Here is a 19,134-nt window from a genome sequence, read left to right as displayed (position 1 = left end):
CCAAATTGTAGTTTGCAAATAAAAATTATTGTGAAGATTAATAACAGTGCATATAAGGTGCTTTTAAAATTAGAAACAGAAAAGTAGAAATTATTTTGAAGAACTGTTGCAATCATAATTATTTACAGTTTAATCTGGAAGTCAGTACTCCCATCTCAGACACGCTGTTCTTTGCTCTTCTACTTGTGGCTGAATTGAGAGTTTTCCTAACAGGTACAGTCCAGATTAGTGATAAGTATGTGAAGATATTACAAGTGAACTCCACTCTCATGTCTCTCACTTCTGTTTTTGTTTTGGTATTTGCTAGAACATATCCAAATGTTATCTACTTTTAGCATACCTGTCATATGATAGGAATCATGTGAATGCCTGGCCAGGAATGTGAGTATAGGGTATATAATGTTTGGCGGTCAATTAGACAGTATTGTTCAAAACTTTCGGTGTGTATCCTTCATTCCAGAAATTCTATTTCTAGAAATTTAGATATAGTTTTGTATATATGTAGGGATAGTTCATTGCATGGACTGTAAGAGAAGACCAAAACCCAAACCAAAAATCGTGAAAATGACTAGAAGTCTATTAATATGTGACTGGCTAAGCAAATGATGATACTTTCAGTTATGTTATTTACAATGTATGCAATGCGCTATGGTCATTAAAAACTTGGCCATCCACGTATAAACTGAGAAAAATCAGTATTCTAGAGACAGTGTAGAAATTGTATGGTGTGCTGCTGCTGTGTAGGAAGAAGCTATACATATATGTGAAAGTAAATATCCATAAAAGATGTACAAAATGTAAGTGTAAACACTTGGAAACATCTCGAAGAACACATACTGAACTGGGTGCAGTGGGACCTAACTCTTTATTCCAGGGCCAGCAGTTTTGAATTCAGGAGTGCTCACTGGAACTCACAGACCTGTGCTACAGGCCTCCGGCTAACGAGGGCGCTGTGGGCGCCAGAGCCCCGTGTGTAAGTGGAGGAACACAGCAAGTGGGCGTGTCCCATCACGACGGGAAGTGGCTCAGGCGCACTGGCGCCAGCCCGCACTCAGTGGGTAGCTGCCCGGCACGCCCAGGTCCCAGCATCTTGTTCCTGCACCGAGGACGCCGCACTGACGGCCTAGACCCGCTTGGCATTGGGTGGGCGGCATCTCGGCGCCCACATGAGCCAATGGCATCCTGTCCGCAGTGGCTGAGGCCAGGGACGCGACTGTTCTGGACGTCACTCAGCAAAGAGGAAGGGCGGAAACCGCATCCCGGAAAGCAGGTGATATGCCCTGCTGCTGGGTTGGCCCTTCCGCCTCGTAGCTTCTGGGTGGGCTCCAGGTCTTGTGGTCTCAGCCTCGCCCTGTCGCCGCGGCGAGCTTGGCCCGTCTGCCCGGGGTTAAAGCCTTTGACCCTCGCCGCGCTTCCAGCAGAAGCTGAAAGGAATGGAGTGCGGCGTTCTGTGATCCGCCCCACCCTTTTCTAAGTGAGGCTGTGTCCCTTTCTCCTCGGGTCAGGTATGCCTTTGAGGCGGGCCATGGTGTTGGGGACGCTCCTTAATCGTCCAGATGGAACGTGCCCTTGAATTCCTCAGGTCGTGTTATTGTTTGGCACAGAAAATATGAGTAACAAGATTTAAATTCGAATGAATCCCTCAGTACCTGCCTGAGACCTTTCATGGAAAGTAGGTTTGCGTCCTTGGCAGGAATCACGGAAGGCACACAGGTGCTTCCTAACGGGTGGCCCCTGAGACCTTCCTCTACATGCCCAGATGGTCAGTTTTGAGGCTGTGTGCCTATGTGCAGTGGAACCGTTTACTCCTCGAAATCTTCCTCTTCTCCCTTCCAAACTTCATTGAGTTCCTCTAATTTTATCTCCTGAATATCTTTTAAATCTGCCAACTCGTCTCCTTCAGCATCCTAATGCAGGTCTTGCCTAACCTGTTGCAGTTGAGTGCAGTAGTGTCCCTACATCTATTCTTTACTTCTTCCCAGTGTGTTCTTTGCACAAATCTTCTAAGTAGGTCATTATGAACAATTGAAAGCCCCGTATAGTGGTGCATGGCTGTAATCCCAGGTACTTGGGAGCCTTAAGGCAGGAAAATCACAAGTTCCAATCCAGGCTCAGCACTTTAGGGATACCTGTTCTCTTTAAGAAAAAAAAAAGACAGAAAGAAAATGGTGTGGGTGTATAGCTCAGTGGTGAAGTGCTCATGGGGTTAGCCTCCGCAGCCAAACCATGTTGAAATTGAAATGGAATTGTGAGGTAGACATCAGTGTAAAGCATTATTTTAAGAATAAAAACAATCTCCTTACATGGTCTGTGAGGCCCTGTGTGGTGTGGGATCCTCTCTGCTTCTCCAGCCCCACTTCTTACTGCTCTGGACTTTCTGTGCTTGAGATATATTGAATTCACCATACTTACTTCTACCTTGTCCCACAGAAGTGAGCTCAAATAATACTTTCCGCGTTGACTCCTAGCCTTTTTAAGTGAAGTTCACAGTCCCTTTCTATTTGAAGAGTTTTCTGTTCAAAATTAAACTTTAAATGCCCTACCGATTGAATTTGATGCTATCGGTTGTATGAAAACTTAGAAAATGTTTAGTTAGAGAATTGAATTAAAAGTGTTGCACTGTGTTTGTAATAATAACTCCTTAGTATTGGTACTAAGGTTAGAATTTGTGAGGGATACAGAAGTTCTGGCCATGTGATTTTAGCTATTCCTGATTTGTGGATTCCTTTGTTCTGTTGTCTTTGATCGTTTTCAAGATGGGGAGATGGGAAGAAGGAATTATTACCAGACAGATGAATAAGTTAGAGCAGAAAGACAGATGAATAAGTTAGTAGAAGAAAGCAAAGCAGAGGGAAGGGACATGCTGTGTCAGCGGGGACTGTGGTTTTCCAGAAGCCTTTATTCTGTGCATGGAGACAAGGCTAACATACAGTTTGGCTAACAAAGAATGTATCTCCTAGGTGGAAAGACTCTCTCCCAGTTGGACCGGATGCCTGAGACTTGATTCTTTGCTTTCAAAGTCCCTTTGCAAAAGGTAAGCAGAAGTTAATTCAGTATTCTTTCAGAAATCTAAATTCACCCTGTGGAAGACTGGGGTGTTTTTTTCTTTTTCTTTTTTGAAATTGATATGGAATTTTAATATACATATATATTTATATATCTGTTTTTTAACACTGCATGAAATATATCAAATAAAAATTGTTGGGGTTGGGAGTTTAACTCACTTGGTAGAGTACTTGCCTCGAAAGCATAAGGTCCTTGGTTCAATCCCAGTGCCTGCCCAAAAAAAAAAAAATTATGCACTACAAGTTTTTAAAAAAACTTTCTTTAATGTGTACAGCATTAATATAGGTTCCTTTTTGGGGTAGAGGTTAAAAGCCCCACTATCTGGCTTCTAGGTGGGAACCTGCAGGCAAGGTGTACTCTCAGGTTTCTGCCTGGGCCACATAGCTAGCAGGAAGTTGGGTGGTTATATCCGGCAGAGGAACACCACAGACTCTGCAGAGGGATGGTGTTATCAAGCTGGGACTTTCTGTGGTGGGGAGCTTCCTTGCTTGGAGATGTTCTTTAGGGATGTAGCTGCTCATAAGCATGCTACCGTTGGCCTCTGTAGAGTGGACATTGTCTCTGCCATCTTCACTCATCTGACTGATTTTTACACATGTGCAAGCAATGGAACCCTTATTTGTGGCAGTCTCTGGGACTAGGAGTCACAACTCAGGCATCCATATGATCCACAGTATCACACAGCCAGGGCTGGGTGTGGGGAAGTAGAGCGTTGATATTCAGGCAGCTTGACTTCATTGCTTCTGTGCCTGGCCACTCTATTGGACCACCTTCCTTGAAATGGAAAATATTTAAAAACAAACAAAAATGAACCAACACCTGACATTGGTGGCTCAATCTTTGCCAGATTCCTAGCACACCACAATGAAATTGTGATGCCAAACATTCATTTTTTTTAATGTAAAAGTAGTTTTAGTTACACATAAACCTTTTTTTTTATTATTTTTTTAGTCATAGATGGACACAATATTTTCATTTTATTTACTTATTATTTATGTGTTTGGGAGTGTTGAAACCAGAGCCTCACTCATGCTAGTCAAGCACTCTACCACTGAGTCACATACCCAGCCCTGCACATCGATATTAAGAATTAATCTTGTTTTAAATCATGCTGTTTGTCGGGATTGGTGAACTTTTTGTGTTAGTCTTGATCATGGTGAACTCTAGTCAGAGTATACTTATTGAGATCACAGGGATATCATAGTACTAGAAGGGACCCGACTGTATCCACTGTACTGTGACAGCTTGGATTTGTGTACTTCAAAAATTTCAAGGTAAATTTACTTGTTAGCTCTCAGAGCCATGCCATGGAAAGCTTATTCTATCCAGGGATATTATTCATGAAATTACAGTGATTTGGGTTGCATCTGATAAATTTCCACCTGCTGCCCAAGATGCACAGCTTTTGCAACTTGCTACTCAGTGCCAGGTCTGCTTGGTGGCTTGTGTGCTTATGCCTGTGACCCTTTGTGCCATTGCTTCATACAACATTGTATTTAGAAGCATGGCCATCTGTAGCCAGGCTGCAAATATGGAGAAAGTCCTTCAGTCTCTCTCCTTTGAATCTGTCTCACACATATGGTATTACTTCCCAAAATAATATTAAGTAACAACTTCCCTGTTTTTTATGGTGTCTTGGTGACCATCTTTTCCTGCCCTCCTCCAGGAACCAGCCTACCTCTGCTGAGGTGGGTGTTTTAGATTTCATTTTCCCTGCTCTGCACCAAAGGCAGCGGTACCTAACTGAATCTATAGAACTGAGGATTCTCCATGAGGTTCTATGTGGTAGACTCTCACTGCTATCTGCTTAGAAGTCTATATGTTCTAGTTAATTACCAGCCAATAGTACTGTAACTTTCTATTGAAAATTGAGTCCCACCAATATTTTTTTTAAATTTGGGCTGCTATTTTTAATAGAGGCCATGAATGTATGAACAAATTATTTGAGCACTGGTTTTCAATCCTGTCACACTCCATTTTCCTTTTGTAGCAAATGCTTCTTAATGTATCCGTTGCTCCCCATAAATATTTGTAGATAAATATAATTTTCTTCAAACCATACTTTCAAAGAAGTCATTATAATGCCTTAACTATGAATAATACACTAAATTTATAATTAAGTCATATGTATTTCAGTATCTAAATTAATGAACATTCGCACACTAGAAGATATAAAGAAAGAGGTGTTTATACTATGAATGCAAGATCTACAAATATAGATTGTAACCTAGGTTGTATTTCCAAAACAGTGAACAACTCAATAGATTTCCAAACAAAACGAAATACGGTCTTCACTTTGTTGATCAGGTGATTATTGTCCTGAGACATTCAATGGACATTAAAATTGGCCAACAATACTTTATTTGTGAATCAGAGTTAGGATCCAAAACTTAGGTAAAGAGCAGGTTTTTTTAAGCAACTATATTAACGTTGACTAGTCTGTTCACGAGGCATTTAGTATGAGGAACTCAAGTAACACATACATTTATCTCTAGAGTGAGCTTCTTTCTTCCTTCAGATGAATGGAAGAGAGGTTAGTAATTTAGTTTCTAGAAGAGTAGAAACTCTCCTTGTATCTCACAGTTTTTGGTGTCTTCAGATTTGAATAAATGTATAACCAGATTTTAGCACACATTGTCTCTCTATTTCACTCTCTCTCACAGAGTTTTGAAGCCAAACTTGCTCCAGAAGAACCCTTTTTCCACTGGATCTTTTTAAGCAATTTTGAGAACAAAATGAAGAGCTTGGATTGATTATTGATTTAACGACTACTCAGCACTATTATGTGTCAGAGGTAAATTGAACCTTTAACTGAAGGGAACTTTTTTTTTTCTTGTTACAACCAAGGATTGAAGTAAAAATAAGTGCACTCAACCACTGAGCCACATCCCCAGTCGTATTATGTATTGTTTTTTAGAGGACAGGTTCTCACTGAGTTGCTTGGTGCCTTTCTGTTGCTGAAGTTGACTTTGAATTGCCATACTCCTGTCTCAGCCTCCCAAGCTGCTGGGATTGCAGTTGCGCACCATTCTCCATTATGATGTTAAAATAATTCATGGTAATTCAGTAACGATTTCATAATTTTCATCTTATGATCATGTGAAGCCTGGCCTTCTTCCATGGGTAATAATAATTTTAAAAGGAAACCAAATGGTTTCCTGAATCACATGCATTTAATTGCTGTCTCATAATGAGATTGTAGACATGAACCGTTTGGTCACCTTTCCTACTGTTTGTACCCAGTCTTTTTCATCATCTTCAACAAAAACTCAGTAACCTATAAAAAGTAATTCCCTTTCCTTCCTCCAGCCCCTGGTAACCGCTAATCTACTTTTTGTCTCTAACTTTTCTTATGCTTGGCGCCTCATAGAAACGGAATAATAATCTTTAATCTTTGTCCTTCTGTGTCTAGCCCATTTCACTAATTATGTTTTCAGGATTCATCCATTTTGGGGCATGTTTCAGAATCTTATTCCTTTTCATGGGTAAGTATTTCATTGTGTGCATGTGCCATCTTTTGTTTATCCTTCATCTATTCATAGGCAGTGGGTGTTTCTTGGGCTATAGTGAATATTGCTGCTGTAAACATTGGTGTACAGATGTTTCCTTTTTGGTATTTTGCTGTTGGGCATTGAACCCACAGGAACTTTACCATTCGGCCTTATCCGCAGCCCTTTTTAATTTTTGAGACAAGGTGTCACTGAGTTGCTTAGGGTCTTACTAAAGGTAGCCTCAAGCATGTGATACTCCTGCCTCAGCCTCCTGGGTCACTAGGAGTACAGGCGTGTGCCACCCTGCTGGACTGCTGTATAAATATTTGTGTGAATCCTTGCTTTCAGTTTTTCTACATGTCTGACTATGAGTAGAATTACTGGGTCACATGGTCTTTGACCTCCTGAGAAACTGCTGTACTTTTGCAGTGTCATCTTCCTGTTTTTAAGCTGTTGTCCTAAATGTGACACAGATACAGAGAGACATAATACTTACAGGTGTTTATTATACCCACTGATGCCTTCAGCTTTAATGTTTATCAACTGGTGAATGTCTCGCTTCATCTGTACCCCTACCTGTATCACCCCATTCTGTGGTATTTCAAAGCAAGGCTCAGATGTGATATAATTTTATTTCTGCCTGTTTGGTGAGTGTATTTCAAACGTATGGACTTTTATTTTTTATATCAGTTCTTGAATGGCACGTATCCCATCAGTGCTCAAACTTGCAATTGGCTCCTAAATGCCATAAAATATTGTCACGTTGCAATTAGTTGTTAAGACTCTTATGTCTTATTTAATCCACAGATTCCCTTTCATGTCTCTCTAACTCCTCCAACTGTGCCTTGAAATTTATGTGTTAATCAGGTAGTGTCTGTGGTATGTAGATTTTGACAATTGCATCCCCATGTGATGTTAATATTTTTTTCTAGTCCTTTACTGTCTGCAAACTGGTACTTGGATCTAGCTTGTTCATATTCAGACTTGTTTTCTCTGTCTTTTTTTGTGTGTGTGTGGCAAAACTGTTTCAGAAGTGCCATTGTATTTCTTCTCCGAGGAAGCTTATAAATGAGTGGTTATCGCTTTCTATGATGTTAGCAGTTCTTGATGATTGGTCCATCGATTCTTTTGAGACTTCAAAAAATAGAAAGGTCAATAATTCTTTCTTCCTTTATTATCTGTGGATTTTTCTATAAAGACAAGTTTCCCCTTATCAACTGGAGGCCCAGTTGTGTAGGCATGATTCTTTCCTTTTGTTTAAATTTGCACAGTGAGTTGAAATAGTAGGATTTTGTTTAATTAATTTACTTTTTATATCATTATGAACTCCATGCCCTTTTTTTGTTACCGAGGTACAAGTTGAAGCCCTGTCTTTGGATGTTTGGAGCTCCTCAATTTGGTGCCTGAGACATTTCAAAACAAAATTTTGGAATTTTTGTTCACTCTTTTTGCTATTTGTATAAAAATGTTCCAGGGTCATCTTGTTCGTTTTGAGCTCCAGCCCGAATCAATGTACTTAGATTCCTTTTAGTGGGAATGATACTTCAGAGACTATCATCTGAGTGCTAGAGATATGCATTGCTACCAGGCTGAAAATGTTCCTAGGACTTTTTCTGTGAAATTATGTTTGTGGGTGTTTCTAATGTAAAAACTTGGGTTTATGCTGATACTTTCCAATTAACTTCTCAGCTATAGGCTTTTCACTTACCCTCTATCTGAGCAAACTTCCAGGTCAAGTATACTTAATTAACCTCTCTTTGGTGCTTTTTTCCTTTGCATTCAAACCTCTTGCCAAAGTATAGGCATAGCAGTTGACACCAATAAAGAACAAAAGTAACATTTCATTACCCAGCTACTGTATTAGGTACTTCCTGCAAATTACTTCTTTTGTGCACGTGTTGCTGGGGATTGAATTCAGGGCCTTATGCATGCTAACCCTACTTCCTATAATCCTTGCAGTATGCCTATAAATATGTTTTATTATTATCCTCACTTTACTGATCAGAAAGATGAGGTCCAGGTAGGGAAGTAGCCTCAAAGACATAGAGTGAATCAGTAGTATAGCTCAGATTCAAATCTGTTTCCATCTCACACTGCTTCCCATGTCTGTCCTTATTACAGAGATCTGGAAAGACAAGTGACAAGGCAGAGCTTCCATGTGGGCCAGGCAGAACAATGCACCTCATCAGCTCTGACTGTCCTCCTTGCCTGAAGTACAGCTCTAATTTCTTTTACACTGTGTGTATATACAAAACAGGTGGATCCTTGTTGTGTGGATGAGATCCTTTCTGGCAACATGAAGAAATCTCGTCTCGTCCATGGTCAGTTAATTTAAAGAATCCAGTTCGCAAATAAAAAAAGGCAGATTCAGAGGCAAGCAAAGGTGTTCCTCAGCCTCTCTCTCTCACACACTCACACAGGACCAGGCATGCACTCTCACACACAGTACAACTAAGTTCATTTTAAGACAGCTTCTATAGCATGCTGGTTTACAAGTCTCTTATCTATTGAGTAAGCACAGTTACAGAATGATTCATCAGTGCAACCACAGTGGTTTTTCTGAGAGAACTCATAGTAAATAACAGTATTTGGAATGAAAAAGAGCTAACAATGACATCATGAGTTTGACTTTGAACTTGTGTTTGTCTGTGTGTGTGTGGTACCAGGGGTGATACCCATGGCCTCACACATGCATGGAAGTGCTTTTCCACTGAGCTCCACCCGCTTAGCACAGATTTGAAATTCTTTAACACAACATTGAACTCTTGGAACTCCCTTCGCTTCAAGTCAAATACTCAAATTTCTGGTGGACTTTTTAAAATTTATTTTTATTTTAATTTTTTGATACTGGGAATGGAACCCAGGGCACTTTACTACAGACCTACATACCCATCCCTGGTTTTTGTTTGTTTGTTTGTTTTGTGTTTGTTTTGTCTTTTTGAGATAGGGTCGGTCTCACTAAGTTGCTGAGGATCAATCGTCCTGTTGTAGCCTCCCAAGTTGCTAGGATTTCAGGCATGGGTCACTGCACCTGGCTTCTCTTAGAAAAGCAGCAAAACTTTTGCTTATATATCTTTTGAAAGAAGCATCATAGGTTTAGCAGAATATGGGGCTTTCAAGAAGCATTTTAGAAAGAAGCCAGTTAATGCTACAATCTCCATATTTTCTAAAGAGCAAGTGTCAAGTATAAAGACCTTTTCCTCTGAGACTCGCTCCTGCCTCCCTATAACACCCAGAACCAAGTCCTGTGTACTCACTCCTGAAACTTGGGGGAGCAGACACTAGTTATTGACTCTGGCAGCATCATCTGGTAGGAACAGTGAGTGTGTAGGTCAACACTGGAGAGAAAGGAGATCTGTGTGGGATGAGTCTGAGAAGAGTAAAGAGCCAGAGAACTCTTGGTGAGCACAACAGTCATGTGTGGTGCACGAAGAAAGGTATGGTCATGTTAGACCGTCTCAACGCTGATCCCAAAATCCTGTTCAAGAAAAAGTTTTTTACATCCATGAGGGGTACACTTGAACTTCACACAAAGGAAGGATATTTCTTTCCAGAATTATAAACAATAAATGCAATACAAGTATGGGAAGAGACCCATAATTTCTTTTGTGTTGTTGTTAAAAGATTTCATTTGCAACATGGTGACTACATAGTTCACTTTCTTTTTTCTTCCTCTTATTTTTGAGGAACTGTATTTTTTATTTGACTTAAAACATTTTCATAGATATATAACTATGCATATTTATAGTTACAGTGCGCTATTTCAATACATATATATGTACAATGTGAAACAGGGTAATTGGAATATTATATGTCAAATATATATAATTTTTTTTCTTTTAGACAGCATTCAATGTTGTGGGATTTTTTTTCTTTTTTAATGAGAATATCTGTGTACTTTTTATTGTAGATGGGCCTTTATTTTATTTATTTCTATGCAGTGCAGAGGATTGAACCCACTGCCTCACACGTGCTCCACAAGTGCTCTATCACTGAGCCTTACTCCCAGAAGTTAGTATCCATTTTGAAATGTACAGTTTGTTGTTGTCAAACAGAGTTACCCTAAAGTGCTGTCAAACATTAGTATTTTCCCCGCAACTGCACCTTTATACCTATAATTTATCCTCTCTTCAGACTCAATTCCCCGACTCACCTGGCCTCTACTAATCACTATTCTACTCTCTTATGAGATCAGATATTTGAGCTTCTTCTCATTTATGAGAACAAATGGAAATATTCCCACCTTTCTGAAACCCTCTTGTTACCTGGCTTCCAGCATAGCAGTCTCCTCATTTTAGTACATTGCTAGTACATTTGTAAGTTTCTCAGTCTTTTGTTATTCCTGTTCTTTACTCTGTAATGTTGGAACACCCCAGGGCTCGGTCCTCTTCCATTTTCTCTTTTCCACATACATAAAGTGATTTCATCTAATGCCATGGTTATTCCATCATGACTCCCAGATTAAATTTCAAGCTCTAAATTATACCCTGAAATCCAGTTGTCTATTCAGCATCTCCAACCCAACCTGTACAAAATAGAAGTTGATTTCATGCTTTTCAAAACCCTTTTCCTCAAGTATGCCTCATCTCTATCTCAGAATTTACCTAGATCAGGTAAACAAAGGTCTAAGACTCATCCGTGACTCCTCTTTTTCTTCCTCCTAATATCCAAGTGATCAGTAAATCCTAACTTCTCCAACTTCAAAATAGAGACTGAATCCAACATCTAAACACTTCTCTATCGTCTATGAGACTGTCCTAAGACTCTTTCCTGGAATACTGTAAGAATCTAAGTATTCTCTGCTTTGGCCCTCAATCCTTTTTAGTATAACCTTCACACTGTATCTTTGTATTTCATACAGGTAAGCCAAATTATGCCATCTTTTCTCAGTCTCCCTAATGTTCCATACCAGGCTAAATGGACCTTTCATAAGGTAGTCTCTGCCTTTTGTCCCTAGTTCTTCCCACTCTTCATCATGTGGTAACCTCACCAGCCTCTGCTGTCCCTTAAATATGCCACATAGGTAAACATTATAGGGCCTTTTTACTTGTCTTTTCCCCTGTGCAGAATGCTCTTTCCTAGTCAAATGGCTCATATGCTTATGAGGTTCTCTGCTTATATCACCTCGTCAGACAGACCTTCCCTAACCACCTTATAAATAATAGCAACCACCTCCCCATTCTATCCCTAATGCCTACTTTTTCTTCTTAGGACCTGACATTATATATTGCTTACATGGTTATTATCTTTATTCTTCATTGGAACATAAATTCCTAAAAGAAGGTTCTTTGTATGGGATGCAGCTATACAACCAGCACACCAAAGCATACCTGCCCCACAGTAAGGAACTCAATACATATTAATTCACTCTAGGAATACATGAATGAGTTTTCTACTGTCCGATTATTATTTTTGTTTTAATGAACAGAAAAAAACTGAGAATGTACCTATAATATAAAGCTGCTCCCCTGCCCTTCTGGCTGCAGTCATCTCCCTGCGTCCCAACTTCTTGTCATTCTGGGAACATCCTACCTAGCTATTGGTTCATCAGTCAGCTTGCAAGTATCCTTGTCCGTTATTGGTGCCCTGTTAGCCCAGCGGAATTCAACTGCTTAAGGATAACTCCCCCACCATCTTTTTTCTTGCTTTCTCTCTCCTATTCACTTTTCTTTCTCTCTCCTCCTTGCTTTTCACATTCTCTGTTGCGCATGCCCTTTCTCTTTTCCTCTCATTTTCTCTCTTACCCTGCAGGAAGACACTCTGTTTGCTTAATAAACCCTCTTACGTGAGTTCCCGTGTCCGGAGTGGTTTCTGGGTTCTTACAGTACCCTTCAATGCAAGGATAAATTCAGCTTCATTCCTCTAAAATGATATGAATTAACTTAAGAGTAGCAGGGAGAAAAAATTCATATTTTTAACATTTTTTAGTTGTTGATGGACATTATTCATTTATTTATTTGCACTGCATGAAATTGTCTCAGTGCCTTACACATGCTACGCAAGCTCTCTATGACGGAGCTACAACCCCAGCCCTCCAAAGTTTATATTTTCAACATTTTAGTTTAGTTAATAGGAAATCCATAAAAAGCGTCAGAATTCCTTCTCAAAGTAAAGTTGTAGTTAGTTTACATAGACAACATTTAAAAATTATGTATATACATACACATATACACACAAATAAAATAGTTTAATGAAACCGTATCAGTATGAAGAGAAATGTCTTGATTCCCCCCGATCCTTCTCCTTCCTTCCCTCAAGAAATTCTTACCAGTGACAGCCCAGGAGACCATCAGCTACTCAGGGCCCTTAGACTCATGTGTGTTGTTTCCTATTAAGTTGGCACTGCTGCTCTTGTTCACATAAGAAAAAATGTCAATATCCACAGAGGTTTCACTGAGACAGCACAGTATGCAAAAGTATGTCTGTGGATATACTAGCATTATATATTACCTGCTTTTGTCTGTCAGTGCAGCACATAGTTTAGAAGAATGTGAAAACTCCCACCACAAAGCAGATGTGTCTCTTCGCGTATAATTAGTTAGAGGGCAGAGCAGGATGAAGAGGTCCTTTTTCACCAGGAAGCTAAAAATTTAAATGATGAAAGATAGTTGGCCACACCAAGGCCCTCCTGAGCCACCAACAGGAGGCCCTTCTGAATACTCCCTGATGGCAGTCTGCTACTGAAATGAATACGGAAACAAAAGTCGAGCTACTTGGCCTCTCTACCCTTGAGGAAGGAACTTAGTGTGATGTGTTAACTTTGTATGTCAACGTTCACTTAATATTTATTGTGGTGGTTTTGCTCTCTGATAAAGGCCAGCTCTGACCTTGGGACAGAAGAATGATGAATATTACTTCCTATGAAATGTTTCACACCTTGTAACAACCTCTGAGAATAAATACTCCAAATACCAGTTCCATTTCTTCCCCCGAGTAGAGCTAATGTTTATTGTCCGTCCTTCTGGGCTTTCCTGCAGGCAAAAGGAAGACTATAGCTAAATAGAGAAGGGTGTTAGACTAACTTTAGCCTGTTTTTGTACTCTACTACTCCACCTCTTTCTCGGATTTGGAGGTCAATCTATGTTCCTTTCTCAAAGGGTTTATATGTCCACAGGCAACCAACTGGTTGTCAATTAGTGACAAATTTATTGATATGTCTTGCTGCTGAAATTGAACTCTGATTTTGCCTTTTGTACCAAGTCTCTTTTCTTGGCCGCATGAAACTTTTACATAACCTGTGCATACTGTTATCAGAGCTGGTTCCGTTTACTGGTATCCAGGCAGAAGAGTGCAGAATAGAACAACCCAGGAGCAAATAATAGCCCTAGTGAAAGGTTATAATTTACATATGTGTCACATCCCACTCAGACAAATCCAACCTGAACTGCAAGAAGAAAGTACTGTTACTCTCCAGTCATAGTGCAGTAGTGCACAAGTATCCTTCATAGTGAATCAGTTTAGACACAGATTTCATGGATCTGGACTGCTTGTCAGAGGTTTCCTGCCAGTGTCCACAGAAAGCCCCAGCAGCCAATTTTGCAGCACCTCTTTCAGACTCTGAAGAACACTACACTTGAAAGACGTGGTTGATGTAAAGAAGAGCTGTGCTAGATGGTCAAAAAGAATAGGCTTCACCTCTGAGAAATGACAAAAGAAATCCAGCTCACAAGCTGAAGGAATTGTGACCAACAACAGAGGCCATCCAGGAGAGGAAGATGCTCATACTGTAATACTTCACAGGACTAAAACCCCTTATGTAGGAAGCACTGTGCCCTGATGATAGTGTCCAGGAAGTTGGTAAAGTCTTATCCATGTTCAAAATTATTCCCGTTATACCAAATACATTCTTCTTGTAATATTTGACTGAACTAGTAACAGAGCCTCAGTGACATCGACTCATCTCTGTCACAGTTATCATAGTAACATAGCAGACAGTTGTTCAGCACTGAGCCCATCTGAGAAGGCAGCTCTAAGCAATGGATATCTTATAAGAGTGGAGGGAAGTTTTGAAGCTGTGTTCCAGTGGAAGTGATCTACTGTGACTGAGACAGCAAAACTCATCTGTTTTTTTCCACATTAGTGTATCTACCAGAATGTAGTAGAGGTGTAACTGAGTGAGAATTCCATTTTCTGTTTGGAGGATGCACATTAGCTGGACCTAACACCACTACCAGAGGTTCTGGAAAACTTTGCCGATTTCTTAGTACAAGCATTCAAGTATACTAGGAACTGTATCCAAAGGAGAGGAAAACAATAAATGTACAATCCATTGAAAACAAGAAACAAGCAGTGTTCATAACAGATGAACCCTCAGAGATGAACCCTCAGAGATGAACCCTCAGAGATGAACCCTCAGAGAGCTGAGATTTGCTTACATGAATCCTGCCCAGGTTGATGAGACCCTGCTGATCCTGTATGAGGAAAAGTTCTTTCTCTGTGTTGCAATAACCATACCAGCACTTTGCTTAGAGATGATAATGTGGATAATGGTGAATTCATTCCTCATCTGCAAAGAAGAAAACAGATTGTCCCAATTCTTGTGCACTCCTACAACCTCACTGTGGAAAGTCAAACATCTACACAAGCAACGTTACTTCTCCCGCAACATGAGTCTTTTCTGTGTTCCCTGAATCCCTCGCCTCCGTGTTTCACCCCCTTGTCTACTAATGTGCATTACTGGGTTCTCTTCATAACCAGAGATGCTGTGACCATCCCCTATCCTTCCTCTGATGCCCAGCTTGGGTAAACACCACATCCCTGTTGCATTGTACTCGTGATTTCCGAAAATCTCCAAGTGGAGTACCATTTCTCTTCCTTTGCTCATGTCTAAAGCAGTTTTCGTCTCACTGTTAAGTCCTTCATTAAACTCTGGCTATGTCTGTTCCACTTCATTCATGGATTCACTCAGCAGTTAGTAATGGATTCTCTAAGTGCCTGCATTCAGTGCTCTTTCCTTCCTCAAAATTCCTAGTGCTTATATCATACATAGATTGAGAATGCTATGTATCTTTATTGCGTATTTCCCATCTCCAACTTGATTGGACACTTTTTGTGAACATAAACTATTTGTCTTACAAGCATTTCATATTTCTAGACCCTACCACAGAGTAGGTGCTCAGAACATGGTGGTATAGGTAGTGGCTAGCTCTTCCTACTATGTTTAGTTTCTAACTATAATAATGTTCAATTCAAGGGAATCTGAAAAGCAATCAAATACAGAGTCTAAAGATCTAAAGGGACTATTCTGTACAGTCCATGTATTTATCTGCGGATGATTTCATGCAAAGAGAAACTGACCCTGAACATCTTCTCTGAGAGTCATGGGAGGTCAATAAAAAGAAAGTCTTACTTCAGGAACGAGTTTGAGGTTTTGTTCTTTTACTTTCTTTTTTTTTTTTCTCTCTCTCTTCTTTTCTTTTTTACCAGTATCTCAAAGAAATTCCACTCCTGAGCAGTATTGGCACTGGCTCACTGAAGAAACTGAGGACAGAGTCTCCTGGGCACCACCACATGATGCAGTCTATCAATTGTAGGAATTGTAATGGTGAAGGGAAAAGTCTGAGATCACGAGGCTGAATCATTCCAAGCAGAGCTCACAGCTGCTAGCATTGGGAGAGCAATCCTAAGTCACTGGAATCCCCCCAGCTTCAGACACTGAGTGAGCATCTCATTCTAATGACATCAAAAAACTGTCATAAAATCTATTCTCCAGCCTGTGGCCACAGCTGATTTGGAGATGTTATGGTCAATTTTATGTGTCAGCTTGACTGCATTAAGGAATATATATGTAGTAAAGAGTTATTTCTGGGTGTGACTTTCAGAGGTTTTCTGAAGGAAACTGATGTGTGGTTCTCCACACTGAGTGGGGAAGATCTGCTGTCAATATGGGTGGCACCATGCAAACAGCAGGAGCCCAGACAGAATCACAACAAAGGCACTCTTCTATTCCTGCCTTTGAAATCAGGACTGGGTTTCTAGACTTTGGACTCTGAGACTTGCACCAGTGGCTCCTGGATTCTGAGGTCTTTGGACTGAAACTGAGAATTATGCCATGAGCTGCCCTGGTTCTGAAGATTTTGGATGTGGACTGAGCCACATGACGAGCATTCCAGGGTGTTCATCTAGCAAAACAATTTTGTGGAACTTCTCAGCCTCCATATTCATATAAGCCAATTCCCCTAAGAGCTGTGGGGCCATGTGGTCTCTACCCAGATTTCAAAGTATGTTGCAGACAGTCTGAGGGCCTGTTCAGAGACGTTATAGGAGCAGAGCCACCAAAGAGAGGCCCCTTTGGGGCAGTGCTTCGAGACCCAGAACCAGAGAGCCATCAGCCCATGAATCCATTCTGAACAATTTGGGCATAAGACCCCCAACTCATGAGAGATCTGGATGATCTGAGTTCAGCAGAAAATAGAGAAATGGGCTGTATGATGTCTTGGGACGGGGGTGGGGCGTCCAACACATGTCCTAGTGTGCCCAGAATGCAGGACATGGAAACAAAAGAGATTGTTCTCCAACACTAAGACTTAATGTTGTTTTCCCATTCTTGGTTTGCATGTTGCCCAAACTGACCTTGAACTTGGGAATTCTCCCACCTCAGCCTCCCTTGTAGTGGCATCATGGGCATGCACTACCAAGCCTGCTCCAATCACTCGGTTCTTCATTTATTTCTCCCTTTTGGAATGGGACTGCATGTCCTACACTGGTTCCATCATTATATTTTGGAAGCATGTAACTTATTCATTTCCAGCTCCCAGCTGGAGAAGGTTGAATTGTGCTTTGGGTCTCATTTGTATGTGATTTATAGGAAACTTTTCAGTTTGAGTTCATGTTCTCGATACTTCAAGAAAAGAGTAGGCTTTACTTATTCAACATCAGACAAGGGTAAACTACTCCTTTCCAAAACATTTGTATGATATTTTGAAATTCTCTGCCACAGTCTAAATAGGATGATTAAAAAATAACCTCCCCTTTCAACTGTTCATCTCTGTTTGAACTCATAAGAATGTTAGAGTATGACTTTCATGGAGGCATAAAATAATATAGTCTTCGTAATGGAAAATGACTTAGGTAGTTATTTCCTTCTGAGTTTAGTCTTGAGAAGAATGTTTAAATCCCAAGGCCAACCCCCTACAATTACAAAAGTCTGGTCTCTCTAAAAATGCATTAACAAATTCTAAAACTGCTTCAGGATGCCAAGGATGGACCCAGTTCCTGAACACCAAGGAGAAACCCTCTGAGAAAGCCAGCAAGCTAAGCTTAGGAAGCAAATTCTCAGTCATATTTTAATTAAAAAAAAAAAAAAACGTTAAAAAGTACATTATCTTCTGGACGTACTACAGCAAGGTCTGAACTGCTGAGAGATGACAAAGTCAGACCATGAGATACACCGTGAATCAGGAGTCTGATGATGACAACTACACATGAGGAATTAGTGTTTGGCACAGTCCTTCCCTTTTAATTCAGTAAATTTGCCTATTAAATATATGCGAAGTAGACACTGTGCTCAGCCTACAGGAAACACAAATGTGAATCAGACTCGAACAAGACTCAGGTCCTCACTTGCAGGAAGTGAAAATAAAGTTATTGACAATTAACTACACAATCTGATAAATGATCTAACTTGTATTGCAGATCAAAAGAGCTCTGCGAGTTTTACAGAGAAACGAATCAATCTGATTGAAGGGAGAGGAAGTGGTAAGACTTCCAGAAAAGCAGGGAAGGCAGAAACAGAATCTATGTAGAGGGCAATGTTAACAAACCTCATTGGATAAGGCAGTGGAGGGAATGTCCTGGGAACATGACAGTTCAATTACCCTGAACTAAGAATATGTAGGAAGGAACAGTAGTGGGAGATAAGGCTGCCTGGTAAATAGGGATGGGTGTCAACATCTCAGACCTCACAGCCCAGCCCGCCTTCCCTTCTTACTTGTAAATGGATTTCCATCAAAGCTGACTTATTTTTTAATTTTTAGAGCATGCACAGGGCAGGGAGACTAAGCTGATCCCAGGGGTTCTTGGCTCTTGGGGGCCCACCTACAGACCAACACAAAGGGAACACAAGAGGAAGGCAATTATCAGATTGGTCTTGAACTTGGGGTGGGAAAGGGATGATCTTAGAAAGGGGGAGCAACAGGAAGCAAGCTGGGTCTAAGGAAGGCCTGGATGACCCAGGGTTGGGGGACAGCCCTACCTGGGGCTCTTGGTTGGAGAAGAGGCAAAGGAGGCCCCTTCCCTGAATGTTGAGGAAAAGGCACCTGACTCCACCATCTCCAGCCCCCCATCCACAGAAGAGCTAAGAGTCCATTTCCTGGCCCCATTTAATGGCCCAGAGGCTTTTCCTGGTTGAGCCTCTGGAAGAAGCTTTTGCCAAACTCGTAAGGTGCTGATCATGAGAGCACAGGAAGGGGCAGCCTGGATGATCCTCTGGATAAAACCTGCAAAGAGTCCCTTGGTACCTGATTCAGCCCGTATTCTCAGAAGCACCAGCCAGGTGGAGTGAACTGGTGGGGGCTTCACTCCCACAGCCTCTATAGCCCCCCTTGCAACCTGGCGTTGCATCTTCACCACATCAAAG

At 40.8% G+C, this 19,134-nt stretch overlaps 1 long non-coding RNA gene and 1 pseudogene across 2 annotated transcripts in view; one reads left to right on the top strand and one right to left on the bottom strand.

The window, feature by feature from the left end:
• Positions 1 to 19,134, bottom strand: part of LOC306644438 (uncharacterized protein C2orf78-like) — a 96,690-nt pseudogene that overhangs the window by 47,180 nt on the left and 30,376 nt on the right. The gene's annotated exons all lie outside the window — the stretch shown is intronic.
• LOC306644477 lies at positions 1,052 to 8,897 on the top strand. Its single transcript, XR_013759402.1, has 5 exons — positions 1,052 to 1,505; positions 2,961 to 3,034; positions 4,733 to 4,851; positions 5,730 to 5,860; positions 8,679 to 8,897. It is a non-coding gene; the product is annotated as an uncharacterized lncRNA (long non-coding RNA).

This window comes from Sciurus vulgaris, assembly GCF_902686455.1.
Source record: "Sciurus vulgaris genome assembly, chromosome: 14".
In the NCBI taxonomy this organism is placed as follows: Eukaryota; Metazoa; Chordata; class Mammalia; order Rodentia; family Sciuridae; genus Sciurus; species Sciurus vulgaris.
Note: the sequence above shows the minus strand (reverse complement) of the source record. Positions and strands in the feature narration are given on the sequence as shown.